The sequence below is a fragment of the Myodes glareolus genome, chromosome 9 (assembly GCF_982192425.1).
Source record: "Myodes glareolus chromosome 9, mMyoGla1.1, whole genome shotgun sequence".
Lineage (NCBI taxonomy): Eukaryota > Metazoa > Chordata > Mammalia > Rodentia > Cricetidae > Myodes > Myodes glareolus.
In genome coordinates this window covers 88629364-88657200 of record NC_142034.1, presented here as the reverse complement: position 1 = coordinate 88657200, position 27837 = coordinate 88629364, and the positions used below count along the sequence as shown (strand labels likewise).

At 47.3% G+C, this 27837-nt stretch overlaps 1 protein-coding gene and 1 long non-coding RNA gene across 3 annotated transcripts in view; one reads left to right on the top strand and one right to left on the bottom strand.

Moving 5' to 3' along the window:
* Slit3 (slit guidance ligand 3) overlaps nt 1-27837 on the top strand; it is a 597834-nt gene that overhangs the window by 312901 nt on the left and 257096 nt on the right. The window lies entirely within an intron of this gene.
* LOC125401674 (uncharacterized) lies at nt 943-27640 on the bottom strand. 2 transcript variants are annotated; one of them, XR_015003542.2, is made up of 2 exons: nt 27573-27640; nt 943-2390 (listed from the first exon to the last, which is right to left on the bottom strand). It is a non-coding gene; the product is annotated as an uncharacterized LOC125401674 (long non-coding RNA). The 2 variants fall into 2 exon arrangements; XR_015003543.2 differs by lacking the exon at nt 27573-27640 and adding an exon at nt 2520-2816.

Genomic DNA, 27837 nt, shown 5'->3' with positions numbered 1-27837 from the left:
TGTTGATAGTCGTACTCCTGAGGTAGCGCGGCCCTGAAGACCTGGGAAAACAGAGGAGATAGCTCTGAGGGAAGGGATGTTTTGTTCAACAGGAGGCGGGGATAAATGATCCTCTTGTCTTTATGTATAGAGAGGAAGGTGATGAGAAATTTAAAAATCCCAGAATTTGGACACTTGCCAGAGCAGGTCACTGGAGCCTGAGAAGAGAAGCTGACAAGGGCCTGGGACCCCTAGCAGGAGGCGTGGTGTCTGATCCCTCCCTCTCAGGGCAGACCTCATCTTCCCTGCCAGCTTGCCACAATGCCTTACCTGTGGTTGCAGGCTGACCACACCAAATCACATCCCTACAGATATGGAAGATGCAGAGATGGTAGAGAGCACCCAACAGAGATTCAGATGGAAGCTACAGAGCCCAACCACATTAGGGGGAATGCACTTAAAGTCTGAGTGAGGGCCGTGACGGGAGCTGGGAGATCGGGGTTCAGCTCAGAGTATAGAATCAAGAGAAAACCGCTACCGTCCAGCTGACATTTCAAAGAAGAGCTCACTCAGGCAGTGGGGAAGATGGGGGAGCAGTCGCTGGTAGAACAGCAAAGGAAGTGCTGTGGCCACCTCCTTTGGTCCTCTTGGGGCCACCCAACACTTAATACCCTAGCCCAAGCTGTCCCCTCAGGGTCCGAGCAAGAGTTTTGCCTTTCTTCTAGAAAAAAAAAAATCACCCTGACTTGTAAATCTTTTTTAAAAAAAGAAAAAACCTCTTCAGTCTCTTCTAAGCAAGACTGAACTTCATCTGGATTCCACCTGAGAAGAGCAAGCATATAAACGTCTGGCATAAACGGCACGGGCAAGACTGAGAGCTCACCTGGAGAGACTTACAAGTGGTTCACATTCAAAGCCCGTGTCACTGACGCTAATCAGAGAAGCAGAGCTTTAGTCCTAGCATCTGGCACAAAACTCCTGCTTTTATGTCTCCCATTCTCCCCCCACCCCCTGGAAGGTAATAAAACCCACAATTGTATCGCGCAATCAATATGGCAGCTCTTCAGGCACTCCTGCACACGCTGCACGCCGGCGCCTCAGCCTGCCTCGGGTAGGAGACCCAGATGCCACTGCTTCGGCTTCCTTCTTGAGAGACTGGACTAGGCGGTCTCGCCACTGTGTGTCAGGGAAAGCAGCTCTGTTTCCCCTGAGCTACCGAGCAGGGTGAGCTAGAGAGAGGAGGCGCGGTGGGATTGACAGGGACAGAGGTAAAGCCATCACAGAGCAATCCAGCTGCAGTATTGAGCTGTTTACCTCAAAGCCAGAAGTGTCATCTCAGACTCAAGTGGAGGGTTTTGCTTCAGAGAGAGTGTGTGTCGGTCACCGGTGATACGTAAGGGAGACGAATTTAGTCTGTGCTCGGAGCGTCCGCGTGACAGCCGTGTGCAGCACTGGTGTGGGTGCTTTTGGAGGAAAGTCCGTTTTGAACGACCCACAAGATCTGCCGTAAGGGGTCCGTGCTCGAATAGGCCAAAGTCTTCATATTTTAACTCACTTAATACTGAATTAAATAAAATACAGTGAAAGTCACAGATATATATGTGGGGGCTCTCTGGGCAAGGTAATTTTTGTCTTTTATAGCTCAAGTTCCCGTAAGAGTGTAATAGAGAGAGAAGGTTCCGCTGACGCCTGCCACTTGGCTTTTTCTTCTTGATGGTTTAGAAATTCATCTTGCTGTTTTCACACCACCTGGAATGGTTCAGTAGCTTTCTTTGTGGACATGCAAAGAGTCTCACAGCGACTTAACCTGCTTATTTATTCATCTCCTAAATGTTACGAGTATGGGCTTGCAGCTCAATCTGGCTTCTGATAGTTTGTCTTCTAATAGTTGGAATCTTAAGAATTTTACTTTCCCCATATTTGAAGTGAAAGACATCATTTCTTCCTTCTGAGCACGGCACGCTAGGTTCAATTCCCAGAAAAACAAAGTCCAGGATAGACCCTAGTCAAGGATGAGATAAGCCAGGTGTTCAGAACATGCTGTTTAAGGGGGTCCTGGATCATAAGGATGCAGATGTGCAAAGCCAGCATCTGTGATTGGTATCTCCTTAAGTGGTATGCCCAGGTGTGCCCCCTCACCCTCCAGTCCAGTCCTGGTCCTCATTAGGATCTCCAGATTGTTTGGGATACATCAGCAATAGCTGGGTTTTCCAGCCTTCTCCTCTGGAAATTTATTAAGGGCCTGCTAGATGTCAGTGGGTGCAGGTGACTGAGAGCAGACATGGCTTATGGGGAAGGGACGCTGATCTCCAGGTGCCTTGGCGAGTTACAACACAGATGAATGCCGGGTCCTGTAAAGCCCTTCCGGCTTATGTCACATCTTTTCCTCCATTACATGTGGGCCAATAGATCTGAAACAAATATCTCTAGGTGACCAGAAAGCTCAAAGGTTGGCTGTGTTTAACGGGATTATTTTAAAATTCTCCATTTGTGTTTTATTTATAAGCAATAAAATCCGCTCCATCCACCCGGCTACTTACCTTTTGTCCGGCTTGAAAAATGAAATGAGTTTGTTCTGGGCACTGTGTATTCAGCAGGCTCCTAATCGCCCCCATACATCTTGCTGGCCAATAATATGTAAAGCCATGCCCCAGGCATGCTAGAGCCTGTATAAGTATCCGCTTCTCTCTCTTTCTCTCTCATCTCCCAGGTAGTAATTTATCCAGGAAATGTATTTCCAGTAGGTTAGGTATTAAGCTCTCTCCTCACATAAAATCTACGCTGGATATCTCTGATCAAATTATAATTTTCAAAGTATTCTATCACTGTGTCCAGTTAAATTGTTCCTAATGTTTTCCCATGACTGAGTGACTTTCAAAATCTTGACTGCTTTACAAAAGTGCCTTCTCAAATGCTTTTTTAAGACTGGCCCAAACAATCACCAGAAAGTGTTTGCCCACTTGGAAGAAAATCAAGCTAATGAAATTTTTTTTTTACTTATTATCTGTTTGTTTATTGCTTTTCTGGTTTTCTCTCCATTTGGGGGCTACCTTCTTTGAGCTGGCTATTGTAGCTACAGAGACAGCTCCCTGTGGTCTCATCACTCAGGCCTGCTGATATTTACTGCTTTGTTGCTCTTTTAAAATCCAGTCTGACGTTTCTCCACTCAAAACGTCGCCTCTTGTCACTGGTGGCTTTTTATAAGACGCCGTTATGAAAGTAAAATATCTTTCCCTGGGTTTTCACTCCAAACCAAGTGGAGGGAAAGCTGAACACAGGGAATCCGAAAAAGATGTAGGCAGGGTGTGGTGATTCAAAGTTCGTGTCACCCTCGGGATCACCGACGTCACGATCTCAGCTGGTGTTTTCAAGGGCTTAGCCCTCCCCAGATACTTCCCATCATCTCTTAACGGTGCCGACTCTGGACTAGGCACCATGAACACATCAGTGAACAAGACAAGCCCAGCCCCTGCTTCATGGAGTTTGCAACTGAATGCAGACATCCCTGAACTTGCTGTAACGGGTCAGATAGCAAAGATTTGCGGCTTAGAAAGTCACAAATGTCACAGCGACTGACCTTTGCCTTCTGTGGCAAGGCATCAGATAACCTAAAAGGGAGTGAAGCTTAGCACGGTACAACTTCACTTAGAAAAGCAGGCAATGAGTTGATCTTGGTACCCACCTGTGCCCTAGCGGTGTTGAAGCGGGAGGATTATCAGTTCAAGGCCTTGCACTGCACAGTCTATTTCAAGCCAGCCTGGGATACACAGCTAGACCCTTTCTCCAAAATAGGATGTGGATGAGGACTTGGGAGATGCCCCCGTTGGTAAAGTTATCTTACTGCAAGCAGGAGAGTCTGAGTCGGATTCCCGGCACCTACATGAAAAGGCTAGGTCCAGCAGGACATGCCTGTAATAGCTGTACTAGGGAGGCAGAGATGGGGTGGGTGAGAATCCCTGGGACTTGCTGGCCAGCCAATCTAGTTGAATAGGGAAGATCCAGGTTCAGAGACTTAATCCTAAGAACCAGGATGGAAGTAGTTGAGTAAGTCAGCTGATACTGACGTCTGGCCTCCACATGAACACATACACACATGTGCATATACTTTCACACGCAGAAACATCCCTACATATACATGCCTGAAAAATCAAAAGCAAGTCATGGTTGGATTTGACCTTGGCTCACTAGCCATAGTTTGCTGACCCCTGAACAGATAAAACATCGAAAATAAACATAACAAACACCACATGTGGTGATAGCCATGGAAGAAACACGGAGTGTAGGAGTGGGCGAGTCTGGGGAGCCTTCCTGCTCCAGAGAGACCCTGAATCCCCACAGAGGTGCTCAGTGGGAGGCAGCAGTGTAAAGAGAACTTGCTGGCCATAGGCCTCAAGAAGGCAAATGCCTGCTGAATGCGAGGCACCAATAGATGACTTTAGACCCCACTGCATCATCCCAGCTTTCTGTCCGTGAAGGCTGTTGTTCCTTTAAATCGTGAGAACCTGTTGACATCTCCCAAAATCTGACCAGGCTGCTCCAACTGTCCTGAGGGCCAGGCTCTTGTTCTGTTTCTTCAGGGACCTTTCACTAGCACGTGGGTTATAGAAAGTGTGCTAAGAATGTGTCAGGCTAAAATAAAACACATGGTATGCATGCTTAGAACGTGTCAGACTAAATAAATAAAGCGCCTGGTTGCATGCATGTTCCTAAAAGAGAATAAGGAAAAAAGCAGGAAGAGAGTACCTCCCGTCAATCATCCAGGGGAAAGGTCTCTGACAGATACCCAGGTCACCATTCATTGGCTATACATGTGTGTGCACACCCATGTACGTGTTGTTTGAGTCTAGAGTTTTACTGTCTGGAAAGCAGGATGCTGTGCTGTTGACATAAGACAGTGTCATCTGCATTTTGAACATCCACTTGAGAGATGCTCTGAGCCACAGGGAACTTTACACCTTACCATCCCTACGTGGGTACCAAAACTAACCAGGGATTACCAGGAAGGACAGGAGTGGAGCAGGTGGACAGCTGGGGATTCGGTCACCAGAACGCACAGCCCTGTGTAGCAGGAATGACCGAGCACTGCCTCTCTCAACCGCGAAGTCAGCCTTGGGACCCATTCACACCTCCGTCACTACCTCTCTCCAACTGTCCTCCCCATGTGGTGCAGGGTGTCCCCTGAGTTAGGCTCTGGGATGTTCTGCTTCTAGGCTCGTTTCTCACTTTTCTCCAACTACACCCAACTCTTTCCGTCCTGCCAGCCCATCCTGTTATTCCAGCCATAGAACCTTTGTCCAAGTTACTGGGGCATTACGGAATTATTTCCTGGGACCTCTGCATCTTGCTCTTAGTCCCCCTTGAATACATTCTCTCTTCTTTAAACTCCTATCACACTTGGCATTTCCTTTTTCGAAGCACTTATTGTTACATAGTTTTACGCTTGCTTGTATGATTTAATTAATGCTGATTAAATTTTTATAAAACCTGATTTTACTTCCCACTTTTTTCCCCTCCACGTCAGACGTCAGTTTTGAATTAAGAAAGAGGCCTGCTTTTGTGTTACAGCTTTTGGTACCAATAATTTTGTTTTTGTTTTGTTGTATTTGTTTGTCATTATTCTACAATGGTGCCTAGTTGAAACTATATACATATAAATGTATATATACATATATGTGTGTATGTACGTATATACATATACATATGTACACACATATATGTGTGTGTGTGTGTGTGTGTGTGTGTGTGTGTGTGTGTGAATCTCTATCTGTATTTAAGCCTGCATGTCAGAAGAGGGCATCAGATTCCATTATAGATAGTTGTGAGCCACCATGTGGTCGCTGGGGATTGAACTTAGGACCTCTGGAAGAGGAACCAGTGTTCTTAGTCACAGAGCCATCTCTCCATCCTGAAAACTAAATACTTTTTTTGTGTGTGAGTGAGTTTTCTGGCTGCTTCCTTCTGCAGTGAGCATTTAAGTAATCTTTGGGAATGATGGTCTATTTCCTGAGGTCCAGCCCGTGGGACTTACTCACTCAGTCAAAGATGCATGGGTCCCTGACTGATGTTTCAACAGTGAAGGGAGAGAGGGAGGTAAAAGATAAGAGTCCTTTTGTGGGGGGGGGGGATTTTCTGAACCAAAGAGGTGTTAGAGATTACTCGGTGACACCTCTTAAAAACTAGTGAAGAAATGGAGGTTTACAAGGCCCATGGCTTATGAGATTGCCAGCCATCTTTATGGCTGTAGTTCGGTTCTTAGAACATGGGCTTTCATAGGCTTCAGTGGGAGATCTTCCTTGAGTACAGGGCCATTTTGTTCTAAAAGCTAGGGTAACCCTCAGCAAACTCACAAAGTTCCAACCCCTCCTTCTTCACTTTTCTGGATTCCCCCCAATATATATATATATATATATATATATATATATATATATATCATATATATCAATGCTAGCTGATCACCTCACCAGACCTAGCCCCCCCCCCTTCCAAGGGTATCAGCATCTTCCAGAGAACCGTTCTTATGTGTACCTTATCATCCTTGGAATAGACCCACTGGTAATATTACAGGCTACACATACATTTATACTTTCCTGGGCTTGATTGCAGCTCCGTAAATACCACACTCTAACTCATGCCTAGAGCTGCAAAACAGAAGGACCGTTGGACGCGGTTGAAACTGTGTGGTCGAGTTTCACCCTGCCTGAGTGTTCAACCCTGTTCTGGGCAGAAAACGCAGCAGATTTCAAAGCCGAGGTTGGCCCCACTATGGCCAAGGTCACCTTTGTCGGAACTGAATTCATTTGCTTTCTCCATCAGCACGTAGAAGGTTAAGTCTCTAGGTGGATTTCCCCCACCTGATAGGACCATACGTCACTCAGGCCCACATTCAGCTTCTCATCTGCAGACAGAGAAAAGTTCCTGTGCCCTCTCATGCCATCTTGACTGCCTCCTTGGCAAACCTAAAACATGTTCTGCATCCTTAGTTCTAAATTCCCCCGGGGTAAGAGGATCTCCACCCACCAGCAGATTCTCACTGAAGGGGGCCCCAGATCAAGTGGACAGCGAGATTGTCTCTACTAGAGCACTTCTGCCGTTCCTGTGCTAGGTATTCACTGTGTGTGTGTGGCAGGAGTGGGAGGGATAAGACCTGCCCTCAGCTGCGTGACGGGGCTAAGCCAATCAGAAGAACCACATGCATCTGCCTTAAGACTCTTGGGTAGTTTGGGTTTAAACTACTACATGGAATACCAAATGACACATGACGACCCGGTCAACTCAAAGCTCATTGCTGGAAATTCATGCTTGATTCTGTTTCACTAGAATATAGTTGTGAGGCTTAGAACCACGCAGCCGCCATTTTGTCCCCACGAGGGAAGTCTGCTTATGGTGAGATCACTTTCTTAGCACAGAGAATGGAGAGGCAGAAAGAAATTGGGCTCTGGATGACCTAATTGAACCAACCTTGCCATCTAATCCGCCTCTAAGCCTTTGAAATCGGTTGGCTCGAGTTTTTATTTAGTTGTAACAGCATTCTTCCCCGAGGCCCCTTTGTCCAATATATACTATATAGAATTGCAAAGTCTATAGTTTTCAGATCTTTTTCCCCTAAGAAAGGTGGAAATGTGGATTTTTAGCTTACAGTTCGTTATTAAAGTAGCATGCGAGCCAAACAAAACACCTTTGTGTGTTCCTAGCCTCGTCTTCTCCATGCCCCAGGGTCTGGTTATAATATTCTCTAACTCTAGGACTGCAAATCTTCATTAGACCCCAGAGAGTTCCCCTCCAATAGTCACAGCCTTGCCGTGCTCGGTGGTAATTTGAAATCAAATAGACCTGAGTGTGAACTAGCTCTGCCATAGAAGCCTATATGATCTTGAGTGATTCTCTCTTGGAATCTTGGCATAACCCGGGGAAGCCGAGGGGGCGGTCATGAGTTCTTGTCATGGAACTGAGATGATATGAATGGCAAGAGGCTTTGAAGGATTCAAAAAAGTAAGGCAAGAAAGTCTAAGGCGTGCATGTCTGCCTTCCAATGGCTTTCCTAGTCACCGGCCCTTCTAGCTGACCAGGGAGAGTGGGTATGCCTGCTCTAGCCCTAGGGAGCCTCTACTACATTTCGTGGCCTTTAGTTTCCCCTCCTGAGTCGCATGCCGTTTGAACTGAGAAGATTTTAGCCTCCATTTGCCTGGAGCTCCCCATATGACACAAGATGGAAGCAGGGTCCAGGTGAGAAGAAACTTGCCTGAAACCACGTAACCTAACTTAGGAAAGGCACAAAAGGGTGTAAAACCACAACCTCTGCTATATACTCAATCTTAGATTGTCTACATCGGCTACTCTGTGCCTCCCTGTTGTCTCACAACAGAGAAGGTAGGTCAAAACCCAGAAAGATAGGTCATAATATTCTCTAACCCCGTGACTGCCATACTCCCACCCTAACGAGGCTTAACTAGGTCATCAAGGGCCCATGTCCATTCTTTGTGGTAAGAAACCAATTTGAACATAAGCCAGCTTCCCTCATAGAGGCAAAAATGGCAGCTGCATGGTTCTAGACTTGCTTCGCATCTACATTCTATTCTAATGAGATGGAGTCAAGCCTCGGGTGTGTCTGCATTTCCAGCAGTTTGCCACAGGTAACCTCCTGACCTGGATTGATGGTGGTGCTTGGCACTCAGTCTCAGTGGTGAGTTTTAGCTCCGCCATTTTAAACCTTCATAGTTTGATCTTGAGCAACGTACCGAGGATCCCAGTCCTTCAGTGTCCTCCATATGTAAAGGAGCTATGAAACTGTGCCCAGTTCTGGTTGTTATGACAACAAAAGAAGCCAATCATATCAAACCCTTAGCATAATACCTGCCTTTGTGCACACATTTGGTAAATACAGTCATCAGCCGTTTAGGACAGAGCTGCAGGCTCAGAGATGTGCCATTGGCTGTTTTTACCATTGCACGACATCTGAAGTGCTTGTACAGCACTGTTAAGTGATCTTAGGGACATCTGTGCTCCGTCACCGTCAGAGTATATATTTAACTCACTTCTTTTCAGAAAGTTTGCAGTTCAAAGGAAGAAGTATTAGCCTTTGAATGCTTACCTGTTAGGTTCTCTGGCAGGTTTTCTCAGCCTGTGGGTTGTGACCCCTCTGGATTCCATGGGGGTTGCCTTCAACCCTTGGAAAACACAGATATTTACATTATGATTCCTAACAGTAGCAAAAGTACAGTTATAAAGTAGCAATGCAAAAAATAATTTTATGGCTGGGGGGGGTCCCCTCAACATGAGGAACTGTACTAAAGGGCTGCAGTGTTAGAAAGACTGCAAATCACTGGTCTGTTGGATTATCAAGGTGTGTATAGACTCACCCAAAGTCTCACTAACACCTGCTTTTGATGCTATCTCTCTTGCCCGGTGTCATAGGTAGAGCAATAAACAATTTAGACCTGGCCTCTGCCTTCCTAGAGTTTGTAATCCAGCAGGGACAATAATAAAGTCTCTAGGATTCTCTGGGAGCACTAGTCAGGTTAAAGAAACCAGAAAATCAGACTAACGTCAAGGGCTTTGGAGTTCCACTGATGGCGTTCCCTGTTACTGTGTTACCTCCGATCAGTGACTCAACCTCCCTGTTCCTTTATTCAGTTCATTCTAAACTAATGATACTCACTACGTCGTGGATTGTCGAGAGGATCCAAGCTCGTGGCACTGGCTCGACACAGAGCACCCACTGAATGTCAGCCGCTGTGATGAAGGGCTGCACGGAGAGACTCAGACCTGCCTGTCTCTGCTCACCACACAGCTGCAGGCTCCCTCCCAGGCACAGAGAGAACAGCGGCCGAGAAGGACTGAGCAGCTAATGTCCGCAAGGCGGCAAATCCCACTTCCCGCATCACTTAGGATAGATTTTTGGCCCCTGCCCTTGAGGTTCCAATCCAAGGGGACCACCTGCCGCAGGCAGCCAGGAGGTGGGTCTTGTGCCAGCTTGTCTTTCTTAATTTGAACAAATGATTCTGTGTTTGCTTTGCTTTTTCTTCCACTTACAACTTTATCCAGCAAAGCTACAGACGAGGTGAAGAGCGGGCTCTCCAGGGTGGTTTTCGCATCTGCGGGTGTATTTTCTTACACAAGTCTGTTACATAGTTCTATTAACACACACGGGGCTTTGCTCTGCCTTGATGAGCTCCACTTGGCTTTGAGCGCCTGTCAGAGCCTAGGATGTTATTATTGGGAGAAACATTAAGTTCCCCAGGGCACAGAACACCCCCCCCCCCCTTCACTTACAAAGAAGTAAATCCTGCCTCTGGATGAGGCATAACTTGCACGGGGTCACAAACAAGTTCCTGTCCGAGTCACGGTAAAAACCCACATTTTCCCATTCCCAGACACCTGCGATTTCTAATTTGCCACAGTCCACATAAGACTTACTGGGAAAGAACTAATGCTTTCTTTCCATTTCTCAGCTTGAAAGAACTGACTGTGCCTGACTGGAGCCCTCTGCCAGCAAGGGTGCCAGGCTGCCTTCAGTCTCTTCGGGGAAAGCAGCTCTGATTGATTAGTGACGTCTGCCAGGTCTTGGCTGGCGGGGCCATGTATTGTACATATCTGTTATGTTTGGCTTAATGTGAGTCCAAAGAGACACAACCTGCTGCAGCGCAATTTCGTTATAAGCCTTGGGTGAGAGGGAAGCCAAGGGTGTTAGGTAATGCGATAGGGTATGTGTTTACAGAGTGTGGGAGAGAGGACATCATTGGACCTCCCCCCCGCCCCCGCATCCATACCCCCACGTTCATACCATATTGTCCCTTGCAGCCAACCATCTATCTCCTCCCCTCTAAACCTTCCTCCCTTCCTAAACACTATCCAAGAGTTGTCCTGAGTTATAGGTGAGAATGTGGAAACGTGGCTGTGCTGGTTAGAGTTGGGTCGTGTGTGTTTGTTTATCGACCTCAACTGATCAGTTGACTCCGTTAGATTGGCCTGTGCATGCGTCTTTGGGACATTTTCTTAATTGACAATTGATGTTAGAGGTTTCAGCCCACTGCAGGTGGTGCCATCCTTGGGCAGGTGGTCCTGGGAGTGTAAGAGGGGGAGCTGATTGTGCGCCTGGTGAGCAAGCCACCAGTAAGCATCAGTCCTCTGTGGCAGCTACTTCACTTGCTGTCTCCACGTTCCTGCCCTGCCTTTCCTCAATGAGGGGCTGTGTGGGGGATGGGTAAGCCAAACAAATCCTTTCCTGCCCCAGTTTTTGTTTTGGAATAGTAACAGAGAAGCAAACTAGATGGTAACAGTAGCGCTTAAGGACTTGGGAAGCTGTAGATTCCAATCATACCTTCTTTCTTGGTAGTTTCCCTGAGGAGTTTATCTGAGCCTCAGTTTCCTCATCTGTGCAGCCCGGATGATAATACCTGTCTTGCTGGAATTTTTGTGGGGATTTTGAAAAAAAGATAATTCATGTAAAACCCAAAGGACAATGCCTGACATATAATAAACTCTCTGAAAAATGGCAGCTGGACATGAATACAAAGCTCCACGCAGAGGTCCCTGGAGCCGTGAACTCCTAATCCACTGCCCTTCCAGTTGGAGAGCTGATGTTCATGCATAATGAGGTCCTCAGAGCCCAATTGCCAGAGGTTTTCTCAATCAACAGAAAAAAATTAAGAAAAAAAATGGTTTTTGCTGAGTGAGTTTTCTTATATTCTAATTTCTTAAAATATGTGTTAAGTAAATAATAGAGTAAACATGTGTGGTTCATCAGAATGTTCCATGTGTCAGACTGTTCTGTTCACTCAATATGCTGTGGCTAACTGGGCATGGTGGCACCCACCAGTAACCCCGAGATGCTGAAGTACAGACAAGTGGATCCCTGGGACTCACTGGCCGCCCAGCCTAGCTTACTTAGAGAACTCCAGGCCAAGGAGAGACTCTGCCTCGAAAACTGAAGCTGGGTGACACCTTGTAGAAGGTACTGGAGGTTGTCCTCTACCCTCTACATGTGACACATACGTGCATGCATGCCCATACCGACACATGACAACAAATATGTGCATACACGCCCATACCCACACATGCACACCACAAATATGAAGCACGGTGTGTGGACATGTGTCTATGTATGTGTCTGTGTCTGTGTGTGTGTGTGTGTGTGTGTGTGTGTATGTACATGTACAGGTCTGAAGTTAATTCTTCTCAATAGCTCCCCAAAAAGGTTTAAGAAAGAGTTGTGGGCAAGGGAAGAGACAGAAATGAAATGGTTTGGTGATAATTCTTGTTTCAAGTGGTTTCCAAAGCAGGACTTAATTAGCTCATCTAACTGGGTTGTTGTGATCTCAAGGATGACATTCAGGATGGTCAGGTGACTTGAGTAAGATCATACAGTGACAAAGGAATAGATGTCACTGATTCTTTGAACTTTCCATCCTACTTCCTACCCACCCCTCCCCAGTCTACTTCCCTTTCTTACCCCGGTTCCCCTCTCCCACCCATTCTACCCACTCCCCTCACCTCCCCCATCTCACTCCACACACATATTGAATGTGTAACAGAGTCACTGGAGTTGCTAGTTGAAACTACACACCTCACTTCCTGTCATCAGGACCCAGGGTACAAGCCCACGAACATGTGTGCCAGAAACAGCTGGTAGCAGGTCAGATAATAGCCATGATCAACAAACAGCCGTCAGCCCTGGCTACCCTGACCGAGGAGAGGCAGCTGGGCTTCCCCTGGGAGCTTGTTAGAAATGTGGCACCCTGGTGCCACCCCCAGACCCTCTGTAACAGAACTTGCATGTTCACAGTCCCCCATCTCCACCCCCAAAACTCAAGCGTAAGATTTATGTTTGCAAGAGCTGAACTACAACATCTTTTCCAGCCAGTTCTAAGGTCAAGACACTTTTCAAAGAGCCTGGGTTAACAAAAATATCTACTGAGCCGAGAAATGTACAGATCTGCGATAGAATGATGTCTTTGACCTTGTGGGCATCTCAGCAGTATTTTCAAAATCAATCTATTCAAAGAATGGCAGGGTTTCTGTTTGATAGTTTGTGGATCAGCTGGTTGAGACTCATCACGGGAGAGCCAAGATAAATGGATATGGTTTTAATATACTCCTTTATTCCTTCAAGTCCACTTCGGATCCTACCTCTCAGACATGTTTTTCCCAGGCCATCTTTGTCCCATACAGAGAACATTCAGCTGGACCTGACTTTCTTGCTCTTTGATTTCATGAAAACCCTTACAGCATTTTCTTAAACCCTTTGAACGGTTCTCAAGCATCGGTCAGACCTGTTGGGGGCAGCATATCGGATAGATATTTATATTTTATAGATATTTATATATTTATATTTATAGATATTCAATTATGATTCATAACAGTCACAAAATTACAGCTATTAAATAATTTTATGGTTCGGGAGGTCACCACATCATGAGGTGGGTATTAAAGGGTCGCCCTGTTAAGAAGGTTGAGGACCACTGGTTTAGGATAATGGATTCGTTTGAAGAGATGTCCCTTCTAGCCGTGGGCGTGAGTGAATGATCAACAACCTGACACCTGAAATGGGGTGTGGAGGAATTTGATTCCTGCCTAGGAAAGATCAGTGCTTCCTTTACGATTTCATGGGTGCCAATCGTCCATGCTTCTGCATGCACCTGCCGGGGCTGCAGATTGTATTGTGTTAGAATGGATGTCACTCAAAAGCTTGCCTGGTTGACCCCTCCTGGTGATGCTGATCCACTGTGAGAACAGAATCAGCTGCAGCCCTAAGGTCAAAGCTACTAATGGAGATGCCACATTGAGAGGGGGTGGAGCCAGCAAGGAGGGACATTCCATCAGTGGTCATGAAACAACAAGTGAACAGACTGGCCTTTCGAGAGCTCTTTCCTTTCGGCACTGTGCTGGGACTCATTCCTTCCACTGCCGGCCCCTCTCCCCAACTGCCCGTCCCTCTCCTCACTCCCCACCCCTCCCCTCCCCACTGCCACCTTTCTACACAGTCTTTCCCATTGGTGTTCCTAATAAAACCTTATGACAATAGGTCTAAGCCCGCTGACATTTCTGGGCCCCACAAAAGTGGAAAGTTGGTGCAGAGGTGACATACTCCTCACCCCTGACCCCTGCAGGTATAGTCCTGTTTGCCCTCATGATTTATTCTAGGATATACCTTACAGGATGTAGGCGAGTAAGCAACTCCTTTCCTGATACCTTCAAGGCCTTGACTAATAAAAGGGCCTAGAAGGCTGGTAAAATAGCTTAGCCGGTAAAGGCTTTTCAGCTTGACAACCAGAATTTGATCCCCAGAACCCACGTGGTGGATGGACTCCTAAAGTTGCCCTCTGACCTCTACACATGTGCTATGCCGCACATGCACACACGTGAGAGAGAAAGAAATATAAATGTTTTTTTTAAAAAATCGATTTGAAGAAATGTCCAGAATAGACCAGGCCCTTGAACTAGTAGGCAGATGTGAGCCTGCTGTTGGTGAGCACGGAGGGTACAACCTTGGAAAACGAGAAACCGTTTAGTCTCAGACATTAGGTATTGCCACTCACAAAAAGCAGCCACACAGAATTCCCCACGGGGGGCGGGGAGAAGGGGCTCCAGGGAGCATTACTGTCTAACCTGCAAAAATAGAAAAATAATTTTCTTTTCAAAAACACCACGCCACCCCGATTGATTTGCTAATGGGTTCTGGCAGCCTTTGTATTAGTCGGAGAAGCCATTCAGACCACCATTGACAATGTCAAACTTATAAATTGCTCTTGTTAAAATCTGCACATCAACGTTAAATAGGAAACACCTGGTGAACTGGGCCTGGCCGGCAGTACCATTTGGTGGTCTGAGCCTGGTGGGCAAGGGACTTGGCTTTTCTGTTACCCAAAGACACTCAAGTTTTCAGAAAAAGAATCAGATCACAGACAGGTCAAAGATAGGGTCATAGAAGGCTTTGAACTTGAGACCAGATATGACACACAGGGTTGTTTTCACTAATAAACATTCAGATTTTTCTTTCATTAACAGCTACCAGTCTCTAACCACACCCTCCTTTCTGCAGCTTCACCCGCGCCCAGCTGTGATTGTTGTACGAACTGGTACTTTCTACCTGGGTGGCTAAGATCTTAGGTTGAGAAGACAGAGAACCTTGGGTCTTGAGAGACCCTGAACAGTTACATCCTTGCCTCAAAGGATTGGCTTTCTTGTCTGTCCAGTGGTGGCCATGATGTCCTCTGAAGACCTCTGTTGGCCAACAGTTAGAGAGAGTGATTCTTTGCAGGATCCACTCTGGAATAAGCAAGCCAGCTCAGAACTGGAAATCTAACCGGTGCTAGAAATGAAGCACCTTGACTCTCAAAGATTCCTAGTGGTTTTGCCCTCCAAGCTTCTGCTAGTGTTTTTGATACGTGATTAAGGATGAAGATCGCTAACCTTGCTGGAGAGCCTTGTGAGTGCTGGCGATGTCTCTCACTATGTCTCCTGGCTGTGTTCCTCTCCTCTCTGCCTCACAAAGTTGGGGTTACTCCTAGTTCACTGGTGAGCAGTCAGGGCTCAGGAATTCAAGCAGCCTGGCTGAGGTTAACTTTTTCGGAGAAGCAAGCGAGCAACCAAACATTCCGCCGCCTTCTGTTACCTGTCTCTTCTTCCCTGTGCTTGATCATCAGGAATAAGGCAATTTCCAGTGACTTGTTAGGCTCTGGACTGACACCTGTTTCCCTGGAGCAGAAATGACACCTTTAAAGTAAAATTTTCTCAGCTCTCAACTCTGCAGGAAAAACCTATTTGGGGCCCCATTATGGCTGTATTCTAGAAACCGTCAACTCCGAGGCTTAAATATAGCATTTCTTCCCCTCTCAGCCGCCGGCAGCAGGAAAAACATTTTGAAGGGCAAATAAATATTTATGTATGAGGGCTCTGTGCACAGCAAATGTTTGATTCTGTTGCCCCAATTCCCTGGGCTAAGAGTCAGTGACAGAGCCCCCCAAGAGTGTGGGCGTGAATACGTTCAGCACCTATATTCATTCAGCAAGGCTGCGTTGAGCATCTACTACATACACGCCAAGCTCTGGGCTGTGGATGGTGTTTGGAGGTTCGGGGGTTCTTCTTTGAGCCTCCAGAACCACGAAAGCCTCTGCACTAATTATCTCACTTGAATTGCTAGGATGCTGGGAAAGGCTTATCGCTCGCTTCATTTTAAAGATGAGAGCCAGCTGAGCTCCGACTCTGACTGCTGTGTGCGTGTGTATAGAAAGAAAAGATTCTCATCTCCCCCACCCCTTTTCCCCACCAAACTGTGGTCTCCTGCAGAACTAACTGGATAATGACAGTCGCTAAGATGCTGTGAGGCCTCTCCGAGGGGACATGCCCTGGGCTGTTTCTTTGAGCCATCACAAAACTGCCTCTGTGACAAGGGTGTGACAAACTCAGAAATACCTGCTGAGTGGATGGCAGAAAGTTGAGCCAAGCTGCCCAGAGTCGGGACAGCGGGAGCAGGGGCCTCCATTCTCCTTCCACTGCCCAGGAGTCTCTCAATTCACCAGCTCTGAGCAGACTCCTCTAAATCCTCCACTTTCGGACTTCTGCGTTGTCTCTTCAAGGCCCACCTTGACAGGAATGCCGCCAAGTCGGGTTGCCCCAATCCCCTCCCCCACCTCAACACTGCTGGCCTTTGATAGCTTCTCCTCCATCGTCCTGAGAGAAGATGGCAGCTGACCACCCTGGCCCTGACTTCAGCAAAAATTCCCATTAAGTCAGTTTAGCTCAAACCTCCCCTTACCACTGATGTTTCTTTTTGCCTTAATAAAGGGATTATTTATTCTTTGTCCACCTGCTCCTTAGTTGTGAGTTTGTAGCCACTTTCTGTCTGTCTCCCCTGCAAAGCTCAGTTGCAGTGGTCCTACAGCTGCGGCCATGGTCCAAAATAAGTCCTGCCCTACGGTGTTTTGGCAACATTGTTACCAAGACCCCTGCCGCAGAGTCTGGCTCGAGGTCCAAACATTCACTCACATTCAAAGAAAGCAGTAGAGATATGTAAAGACATGGAAAAAGATAAATGAACTCGGGCTTGGGCAAAAGCTGGAGAGAAAGAAATGTCAAGTCAGTTTCCTCCTGCTCGTACGCATGTGTCCATTTAGTCAGGTGGCCGACCCCCACCTCCCATTACCTGACATGAGAAGCAAATCTCAGGCCATGGGCCAAGGCTCTTGGGGTGGCTGTTTTCACTCCCAGTGAGGTATTTCCATGGAATCTTCTCCCCACCCTTTACATGACCATGAATAATTTTTGTCTTAACACCTGAGTCTCAGGAGAAGGCTCATTGCTCTCCCTCACCTTCCCACTCTCTTTCCGTCTGTCTGTCTTTCCTCTTCGGAGTCCCCCCCTTACCCACCTCCCCTAACTCTGTTTCCATCCTTTCTCATACCCTGTTGGGATTTCCTCCTCCTCCTCCACAACTGCAGTCGCGTAGCCTCTGTGACAGCGAGGAAAAGGTTGGGAGGGGATTTCTGGGGGTTGAGGGAGCTGGGTGCAGAATGCTGCAACTTCGGGAAGTAATACCAGATGTGCCGATGGTGCCAACAATCAGCCTGAAATGTAAGCGCCAGTGGAGCCCCGGTCATAAAGCACTTACAGCTGGAGCATTGGGAATGCCAGGAGGAGGGGGAGGAGGCCCGACTTCTTCACTGGAGGGATCACAGTCCGGTCTTTGGGTGTATTTATGCCTCCAACATCCTTTTCTGCTTTTCCAGAGAGGTGATCCATCTTCCCCCAAGTTTATTAGAGGCGGTTTTCCAACACCACTTATAAAATATTGCAGGCGGCCCCATGATTCATGGCTTCATTTATAACCCACGGCACTTGGGAACTTTGGGGGAATATTTCTCATTAAAACTATTTCCCAACTCTTTTGCGCTGCCTCCTACTCCCCCCCCCCCCCCCCACAAGAAATGCCAGAAGATTCGAGATTGGTTTTGAGCAGTGGGCCAAGGTAGGCCTTGTGGGCGTTGAGTCTGGTTCTGGGCAGAGAGGAGTCTAGGTGGTCTTCCCACTACGTGTGTCCTTGGCTGTGTGGCGCATTCTCCCCTCCACAGCCCTGTGCAGCAGAGACTTCTAACTGTGGTTCTTGTCCTGCTAAAAGTTCTGCCTCCTTCTGCAGAGACCTCACTGCATAGGTAGGACAGTCTTGTAGGCATGGCAACAGGTGGGGCTGAACCTGGGTCAGCAGAATGCCTCTTCTAAAGGAGGCCTCTTCCTGTCAGGATGCCAGGAACTTCCTTCTCAGTCTTCCCTTCAGAATGGTACAGCTCCTTGTAGCCCGAAGCCATGTTCTCCTTACTAATAAACACTGCTAGCAGCTAGGAATCCATTGTTCCTTTAGCTAAGGTCTAAGTCCCTGCCTCAAATTTCCAGACCAAGCGTCACTGAGGTTTTCACAAGAACTCATGCCTTGGATCATGATAAAGAAAACAGTGATTCTATTCTCTTGCAGAACACTGACAGTAAAGATATCCCAGGTCCTTTCCCACACCACTGGCTGACCTTACCTAATTCTCTGCCCTGGGGCCTATGTTTCTCTTTGTGACTATTATCTCCTCAGAGAAAGGGACAGAATCTGCCCCTTAGGACATTTTCCCTTTTGTCAACTCTAGGTGAGTTGCACTCCCAAGCCCCGTGGTAACAGTATAACTCACTGAACTTAGAAAAAATAAGCAGCTAGGCTGGGTGTTTGTTTTTACATTTATAGATTTGATTGTGAAAGGTAATGTTCAACTCATATGGAATCCAAACTCTGTGTTCTGAACAGGGAGTGGCAGATGAATCATTTATTGCTATCTGTCAATGAATGCCCAGTTGAGCCCGAGTTGGGAAACTCAGACCTGCCCCTCACCTTTCTGCCCCTTCCTGCCTGGGGCATTTGGAGACGACAGTTATTATAAAATGGTTCTATCCTTTGTTTTTATGTTTCATAGCAGAGGTCAACAAACGATGGCCCTAGAAACAAGCCCCTGGGTCCGATCCATCCAATTACCTGTCGTTTGAAGCCAGGGGTTAGTAGAATATAGCCAGGCTCACTCATGAACCTGCTCCCTTAGCAGAACGGAGGCCTGGCAACAGAGGCTGTGCAGCCCATGAACTAAAACTGTGACCACCTTGAGAAAACATCTTCCTCCCTCTGTTTGGCTTACTGCCCTGGGGATGATGTGACAAAATAGCGTAGACTTGGTAACTTCGAAGGAGAGACATGTATTTCTCACAGCTCAGAAATCTGGGAGGTCCAAGATCAAGGCTCCCGATGACCCCATGTGTAGTGAAGGCCTGCCTGACCCCTGTTTTGTGGCCAACATCTTCTAAGCTGTCTTCTCACACAGTAAAAGGAACAGTGAAACGCTCCAGAGTCCTTGCTGTAAGGGCATCTATCTCCATCAGAAGGGGTCCATCACCCTGACAAAGGCTTCATTTCCAAATCCACGTACATCAGTGATTAGGTGTCAGCCTATGGATTTGGCGGGAGACATACATGTCCACAGCTCAACAGAAGCCACCCACGCTATATTTCCATGAGTAATTTGAGGGTAGTATTTGAGTTTGCCTTATTCTCTGGCCCCTTAGCAAAACCTAGAGATGGTTCATCCCTCTCTCTGGCACATTTGATTGTGTTGTGCTTACCAATTGGAGTCCATTTTGTGTCTAACATGTATGCAGCATGCCACAAGCCTCTGGAGGGACGGGAGTGTGCTGTTTCTCTGGATGATGGACTGGCTGTGATGAGTGAGACCGTCTCCTTGATGTGCTGCTGGGACCAGAGTGCGTGGGGCATCAGTGTGGGGCCCAGTATGGATATGGAACTTCGTGGATGCCCTTGTTCCTTTCGATTTCTTACGGAGCACTTCAGACCGTGTGACTTCCTGACCTTTCTGGGGACGCATTATTGAGAGGAAAACCTTCTCTTACCCAAACACAACCAGGTTGCTCAGGATTTGCAAGCAGAACCTGGGAGCATTTCAAGTGAAAGAAATCCCATGGTTCAAAATGTCCAGAGTAGGGGCTGGAGAAATGGCTCAGTGGTTAAGAGCATTGCTTGCTCTTCCAAAGGTTCTGAGTTCAATTCCCAGCAACCACATGGTGGCTCACAACCATCTGTAATGAGGTCTGGTGCCCTCTCTGGCCTGCAGGCATACAAGTAGGCAGATATTATATGCATAATAAATGAATATTTTTAAAAAAATGTCCAGAGTACCTGATACTGACCCTAAGCTTTCCCCAAAAATGCTTCTTGAGAAGCGAGAAGCTTGGGCTGGAGAGATGGCTCAGCAGGTAAGAGCACTGACTGCTCTTCCAGAGGACCCTGGTTCAATTCCCAGCAACCACATGGCAGCTCACAACCGTCTGTAACTCCAATTCCAGGAGATCTGATACCCTCATACAGACCTACAGGCAAAACGCCAACACCCACAAAAATAATCATAAAGTTTTAAAAGAAAGAAAATACAGAAGCCCTAGTGCTGTTGCCATGTGACCCCGATTTGGAGTGAAGGGTGTCTGTACTTTTGAATAAACTGCAGGAACCTTGAAGGACTGGCAGCTAGCGTGGTCTGTCTCTTCCCTTTGCAGTCCAGAAAGATAAATCCAAATTGATTCAGCGGGTGAAACCCGGCAGAACCAAACGCCAGGCCTTCCCCCTCAATCCCTGCAGTGGACCTTAAGTTTATTCAGCAGGGCCAGGCGCGTTCACAGGTACCTTTGAGACTACACCAGGAGAAAGAATGATCGCCCACGGGCCACTTAAGTAAGATCCCTAGCCTTCTCTATTCTGGACAAAACAGTCTTTTTAAGGTACAGTGTATGGATTAGGCTCAGTTAGGTGAGCCTGCAGGAGCAAAGTCTCCCGGTGGAGAAATAAAATGTCAGTTCTCAGCCTTGCTGGCTCTTGCTGCGAAGTCCTTCAGATTCTTTGCCCCAGATTTTCTTTTGCTTGAAAATATCCACAGAGGAAAGAACACCCCTCCACACATACACACCTGTTTCAGAAGGACCCACAAAGCGTGTCCAGAGCCATGATCTTGTCTTGGGTACTCAGAGGACAGTGTCCCCTGCCGCCTTACATCTATGCAGCTCCCACGGGATCCGGCTCTGCACTCAGCCTGCGCCTGGATCCCACCTGCTTATGCCCAGTGAAGCAACTCCTCCTCTAACTTTTCTTTGCATCCAGAGACGCACAGCTCACCTCAGGGGCTCCAATGCCCACCTTCACCATAGCTACAACTCAGTGATTGGCATCCACATTGTATCCGACTCTATGTCAGGGACCTGGGCCCAGCAATGTGACTTGCAGATGAGAAACACATCCAGTGGAGGATGGCTTGTGGTCATGTGGTCACTTTGCCCCTTGCCTCCTTTACCAAATTGATGGACAGCAGCTCTCAGGGCCGTCTCCCTCTGACCTCTCTCCCAGGAAAGACGTGGTCACTTCTCAGTTTCCTTTCCTATTGCTCAGCCCTCCAGGTTGCCATCCAGTCCCAAGCCCTAGCGAGAATCCCCCAAAAAACTAGCTTTATTTGAAACTCAGAACCCTGGAGCTAACTTCAGGACAGAGGTGACTCTTCGCACCAGGCAAAAATCATTAAGGCCCCAGTCAAATTTTCCTTCCATGCCTCCTCTTTGGTCCAGTCTTCTGCTTCTGCAGCATCTCCAGGCTGCCACCTCCTGGCCAGAGACAGGAATGAGCAGGGGCCTTTGGGAGTGGACTGCGGACACAGGGCTGTCAGCTGCAGCTCCAAAAGGACCCAGGGAGCACCCAGGACTGCAGTCGACTGAGAGGACCCTGCACACCTTGGCTCTGATGGGCAGCATTTGCCCCGAGTCTCCCCACCCAGAAGTGGCACCAACAGAGGCAAGGTTCTGTTTCCCCTCTTGTTGCGTTTCCCTTTCAACCTTTCCCTTTTTATTGTCCCTGGTTGGTGTTTAGATGTTCAAACAGTTGCATGTTTTGTGTGTACGTGCTTGAGGGCATAATTACCCTTGCTCTTTGCTTCTGTTCTGTGTCTTTACTCGTCATAATGTAGGTCAAAGCAAATGGAAGAGTAGGAAGCATGTAAGTTTGGAAATATTAGGACACGGATATGAAGAAAACTCCCCCACCCATGTGCTTTTAGCCATTTGCTTAAAAAAAATTATTTCTCTTTCAAGCAAGGAGGACACTCATTTTTAGTCCCAGCAACTTTTTCTCCACCTGATAAAAAGGCTCCGTGAATGAAGGTGTTGTGGGATCGGGGGAGCTGCTGGGGTGCAGTGTGGAGATGCTCACCCCAAGTCTTCAACTAGCCAAGCGGAAGGGTGGAGGTGAGAGTTGGGCTATGGAGAAGGCAGGTGGCCAGTGTAGAAAGATCTCAGCCAGTCATCAGTGGGTCATTGGCTCACAGGTCCCCAGATGCCTGCACCCTAATGATTCAAGGTTCGTGCGCTTATAAATCAGCCCCCGGATCTGTGGCCTGTCACGTTAGGCCTGCAGTCCCTGCCATCACCCAGCCTTTCCCCTGGATGTCACTGTTGTGCTGTGTGAGCAATGCCTGGGAACACTTCTGGGACCATGTAAAGCCCTCCCTAGGAGCTGCCACCCCTTGGGGCTAGAGAAGGCACCCAGGGAAGGGGAGGAGAAGCCTAGTCTGCAGGAATTTGGGGAGGTGGTCAGGACTCAAAGGCCCAGCCCAGTAGAATTGCCAGGGTTCCAGTCTGAAGGTGACACCAAGACTGTCTGATCCTGGGGCACACTGGTCTCTAGTACAAAGAGGCGATGGCCTAGAGAATTGGGATGGGTTGACCCCTCCTTTGTGGCTCATACACCCTCTTGGACAAAGGGTTCCAAACTGGCAGCAGGAGGAAGCCGCAGGCCAACACGCACAGTGTTCTGAACAAGGAGCCAGATCCCAACCCTACCCTCGCTATACACAAGCAAAGGAAACACAGGGAGGTTGTTTCACTACCCTAAAAATGTAGTGAGAACACTGCCTGAAAAGCTTACCACGTAGGACGCCACACCGTAATAACAAGGTCTCCCAAAGCAGACAGCCTTCCGAGTTTAGAGCCAGGGAGAGAGCTCTGCTCCCTAAGCCAGTCGTAAAAACAAACACCAGTCTGGAGATGTGAGTGAAACGGCAGAGATGGGGCTCAGACCCCGGGCAAGTCCTCTTCCTTTTCTTCCTGGCTTTGGGTTTCCATGAGACGTCGACTGCCTCCTCATGGTGTCATAGGTGTGTGCTTGGGTCCATGTGCAGGGAGGAAAGACCCAAGCTTAGCCTGAAAGCAGCGAGGGGACCCCTTTTTATGCTATCTCAGTGTTGATGGGTATGGAATAGCCAAGACAAACTTTGAACATATTAAAAGAAAAGCACGTGCTTAGGACTCCAGGTAGGCTCCTAGCACAAGGTAAGTCACACCTGAGTGAGGCCAGACCAGTGTGCCTGTGTCTCTCCAGCCTTGATAATGGATACCAGTCCAGAAACCTTCGGTCTCCCTTTGATTTTGTTCCCTGGGTGACATTTTTTGTGCCGTTAATTATTAAAGCAGTTCTCTGGTGGGACTCAGTGTGCTGTGACTAGGTAGCATCAGCTAATTTTGCCAGGGTCTCATTCTCCTACAAGTTGCTGGCTTTACCGATGTTTTATTATCCTTGCGGAGATGGTCTGAGCTGGAGAAGAACAGCCAGGGCCTCTCCTTCCCTCCAGCTCTCACCGGGCAGGGGTCTGATGCTCATCAGTCACCTGTGGGTGGATGGAGGTGCCAGGAAGTACCCTCTCAGTGCCCAAAGGGGTTCATTACAGGATGATTCTCTCTATGTAAACTAGGGGTTCCTAAAAGAGGCCTACTTGATATTAAAAAATCATTACAAAATAGTTCAGTGGGTGGTGAGGCCAAATCTTCCACAGACGATTAAAGCACACACAGAAAAGTAGAGCCCCCCCCCCACTAACACACACACACCTGAGTTCTGTTGTGGATTTGAGCTTTCTGGGAACACCGTGAGCACCACAATTCCATCATTGGTGTGCCTGCCCCATACTTCTTGCAGAGTGTGTCTAGGATGTTGTAAGTTGCTGCAGGGAGCGGGGAAGACAGAGGCAACTGTGGCATGCATGCTTCAGTCAGGGTGGGGAAAGGTAAATTGGAAAATGAGAAGGGAAGCAGCGCCTGAGCAGCTGCAAAATTGTTCAAAGCCATTTTCTCAACTGGGTTAATCATTCCTCCCCGCAGTGTGGGGACAACCACGCGTTCAGAAGTATGCGTTGCTTTATTGCAAGGAGCAGCCTATTAGGAGAGAAAGATTGTCTACCAGGAGTAGCCAACTCCCACTTCCTCCCATTCTCTGTCTCCTCCGGGCCTGCTAACACCCCAACCCCTCAAGATAGCTCCCCTAGCTCTCCTGCCTGGTGTCGGCTCTCCCATTGGGAAGGTTTGTCAGTGGTGGGAGGGGTGGGCAGATTCAAACCAGCCCAGCTTGAAGAGTAGGAATAATTACAAAATCTCAGGCCGTTATCCAATTACTTTGACATGTGGCCATTCTAGGGAGTTCTAACTGGATTAAGTTCATTATAAAAAGATTAGTCCTAGGATGGGGACTGTGCATAACGAAGTGAACCTTTGGAGTGTGCGCTGCTGGGCCACCAAAGACTTGGGGTGGGGGTGCACGGCATAGAGTGAATGGCTTTGTTTATTGAATTACCGCTTAGGGATTTGCTGAGGAGTTTTGCTCAGATGGAGTTTGTGGCTTAAAGCAATGCTCAGCCGTTTCCTGTTTTCCTTTCTCCACAACGTTCCTCAGTACCGCTGTAGTTATTGTCAAAGCAGTAATCCAAACTGCCCATCCCTAATGTTCTGTGTGTACATGGAGGTGAGATTATTTATCCAAATGAATCTGGGACACAGGAAGCTCATGTATTATTTATAGACAGTACATACAAATACGCACCCAGAGAGGACCAACACTCTTACAGGGCCTCCCATTTGCATAATGCTCCCTAGCTCTACAGCACCCTTCCACATAACATCATTTGACCTGCACAGCCGTGCTCTGGGATATAAGTCGGCATTATAGTAAAGACTGTGCCCATAATGAAATGGAGACTTAGAGGGGTTAATCCATGGTCATCCAGTCAGATAGTCAACCAAAACGGAGTAACTACTCAAATCTACCCTGCCCAGCCTGACATTCTAGAAGCACAGTTCTCAACCTGTGGGTCGAGACCTCCACAGGGGTCACATATCAGATATCCTGCATCTCAGATATTTGCATTACAACTCATAACAGTAGCAAAATTACAATTACGAAGTAGCAGCGGAATAATTTTATCCACACTATGAGGGATGGTATTAAAGGGTCACGGCGTCAGGAAGGTTGAGAACTACTGGTCTAGAAGTTCACCCAAACTCAGTGAGCACATGTATTTTAAACACAGAGCGAAAATTCATCTCTGGCTGTTGACAATTTGAATTAATCATACTGGCTGAAATCAGATTTTTTTTTTAATTTCCTTGAATTGCAGTAAGGATTTTTATCAGCTAGCAGTTTTGAGTAACCCGTTTACCTACTAAATATTGTCTTTTTCTTCTTGAGCTCGGAGCGATTTCTCCTGCAGGAAACTGTCACAGAACTCTTTGGGTTCCTTCACTAGGGTGTGTGCTGCTCTAAGAAAATGGGTCATTGTCACTCTCCAAAAATAAATGCCCAAGCTCCATTTGAGTATCCTGGGCGGGGCGGGGGGGGAATCAATATTAGGGTTGGTGGGAAGGTGTAAACTAATAATCAATCTCCTGCTTACTTAATTTGCTCTCTGGGACCTTAAACTCCCTCTGGGGAACAACTGAGTTTAAACTCTGAGCGCATAAATCTCTGCTCTTAGGTGTGACCAGGATGGGCAATGCCCCTCTGCTTCCTCCTCCCAAGCCCACCGTAGTATTGCTGATAGAACATGAAATCTTTTTCTACATAAACTGTTCTTGGCTGTCCCTTCTCAAAACAGGACACTAAACGGCTTCTCACAGGGACCAGAAATTGCCTAGCTAATGGTGTCTCTTTACCAGCCATCATAATTCTAGACGCTGGTGACCCAGTGACTCAAGAAGCCTCAAGAGGCACAACCAGAGCAGCCAATTGGCCTATGTCTGATGCCACCCTGATGGCTAGCAATTCAAGATACATAGAAGAGGCCAAGAAGAATGTGGAATAATTGAGAAGCATTAGGCTTGGAGAGAGAATATATTTAGAGTTACGATTACGGTAAAGGTTAAGGCAGACGCCAGTTGGCCAGAAAAGGAAGGGGAAGGGGAAGGTTGTGTGTAAGCAGAAAAGGAGATGACTGCAGCCCAGTGACCCCATCTAACCTGTCTTCTCTTAAATAAGAAACACAGACGCAATAATCTATGCCGTCTGTAACTCCCTAGCCCCCATCCAGTTTATAGACTATGTTTAAAAGCAAAATAGATTGTTGGAGATAGGATTCTCATTTGCAGAAAAGTAAAGCCATTAACTCAAAAAAAAAAAAAGAAACAGAAAAAGAAAAAGCAACTTTTACTGAAACTAAAAGTCTTGAGTCTTCAGGCCAAGAGCTTAGTCTGATGGCTTAAAAATATCCCTGAGACTTTAAATGGTGGCTTCCTGCGTCTTTCACTTCCTCTTCAGTAGGTGTATTAGTTTCTTTGTGATTACGGTTACCAAATTCCTGTCAGAATGGCTTTAAAAGAAGAAAGGGTTAGGGACTCAGGATATAGCTCAAGTGGTAGAATGTGTGACTAGCAACCATGATATCCTAGGATCAATGCCTCATGTGTGTGTATGGTGGCAGGGGTATTTGGGGTCCTGGTTTTTGGAAGATTTAAGTCTCTTGGCGCTGGAAAGTCGTGGTGAGTGGCTTTATCTGTGGTGGGAGGAGCCTGTGACAGCAGGCTGGAGTCTGGCTGTGGTGACAGGAGCTTGCAGCCACAGCTGTTTTTACATGGTGGTAATGCAGGAATCCAAGAAGTCTAGACCATGGAGAGTAAAACCTTCGAATGCCTGGTACCTACTTCCGTTATCTGAACTTTATCCCGAAGGCTCCCAGGCCCAAGGTTAGAGACCTAGCATTCAGACTATGAGTCCTTGAAGAAACCGACCCATTTAAAATCATAGCAGGAAAAAAAAAAAAAAAAGGAGTGTGGTCTCTTTTCATTATATGCCTGTAAAAGTTTTGGAATTTATTCTCACTGGGCCCTGCTTGATGATGTGCCCATATCTGAACCAATCATGGCTACTGGGTGATGGTTGATCCAGACTGGCCAGGTCTATGTCATGTAATGTCACTTGAGTCTAGCTTGGCCTGGCTCCACCTGTCCTGCTCCCTCACCCAAATGATACCAGGTTCGGTGGTCTGGAGGGTAGGTAGTAACTTTGGGATTTGTAACACGACAGCCAGCTTGATGGGATTTCTGTCCCGCCCGGTACCCCAACAAGCCAGCAAGCCCCAAGGAAAATCACACACAGGACTTCATAAGGTTATAAACTGATTGGCTCCTTAGGTCAGACTTCTTATTAGTCCTTGTAACTTATATTAATCCATTATCGTTATCTACGTTAGCACATGGCTCAGTACCTTTTTCAGCTGGGCAGGTTACATGCTGTCTCTTCAGTGGTCTGCGCAGGAGTAGAGGAAGGGCTTCCTTCTTCCCAGAAGAAATACTCCTGTTCTCATCGCCCCACCTCTACTTCCTGTCTGGTTAACCCGCCTATACTTCCTACCTGGCCAATCAGCATTTATTTAAAATACATGATTGACAGAATACAGATAAGTCTCCCACACCAGGGATTGACTGTTTGCTGGGCACCCTGCCCAATGCTAGATCCTAAAGGAAATGTTT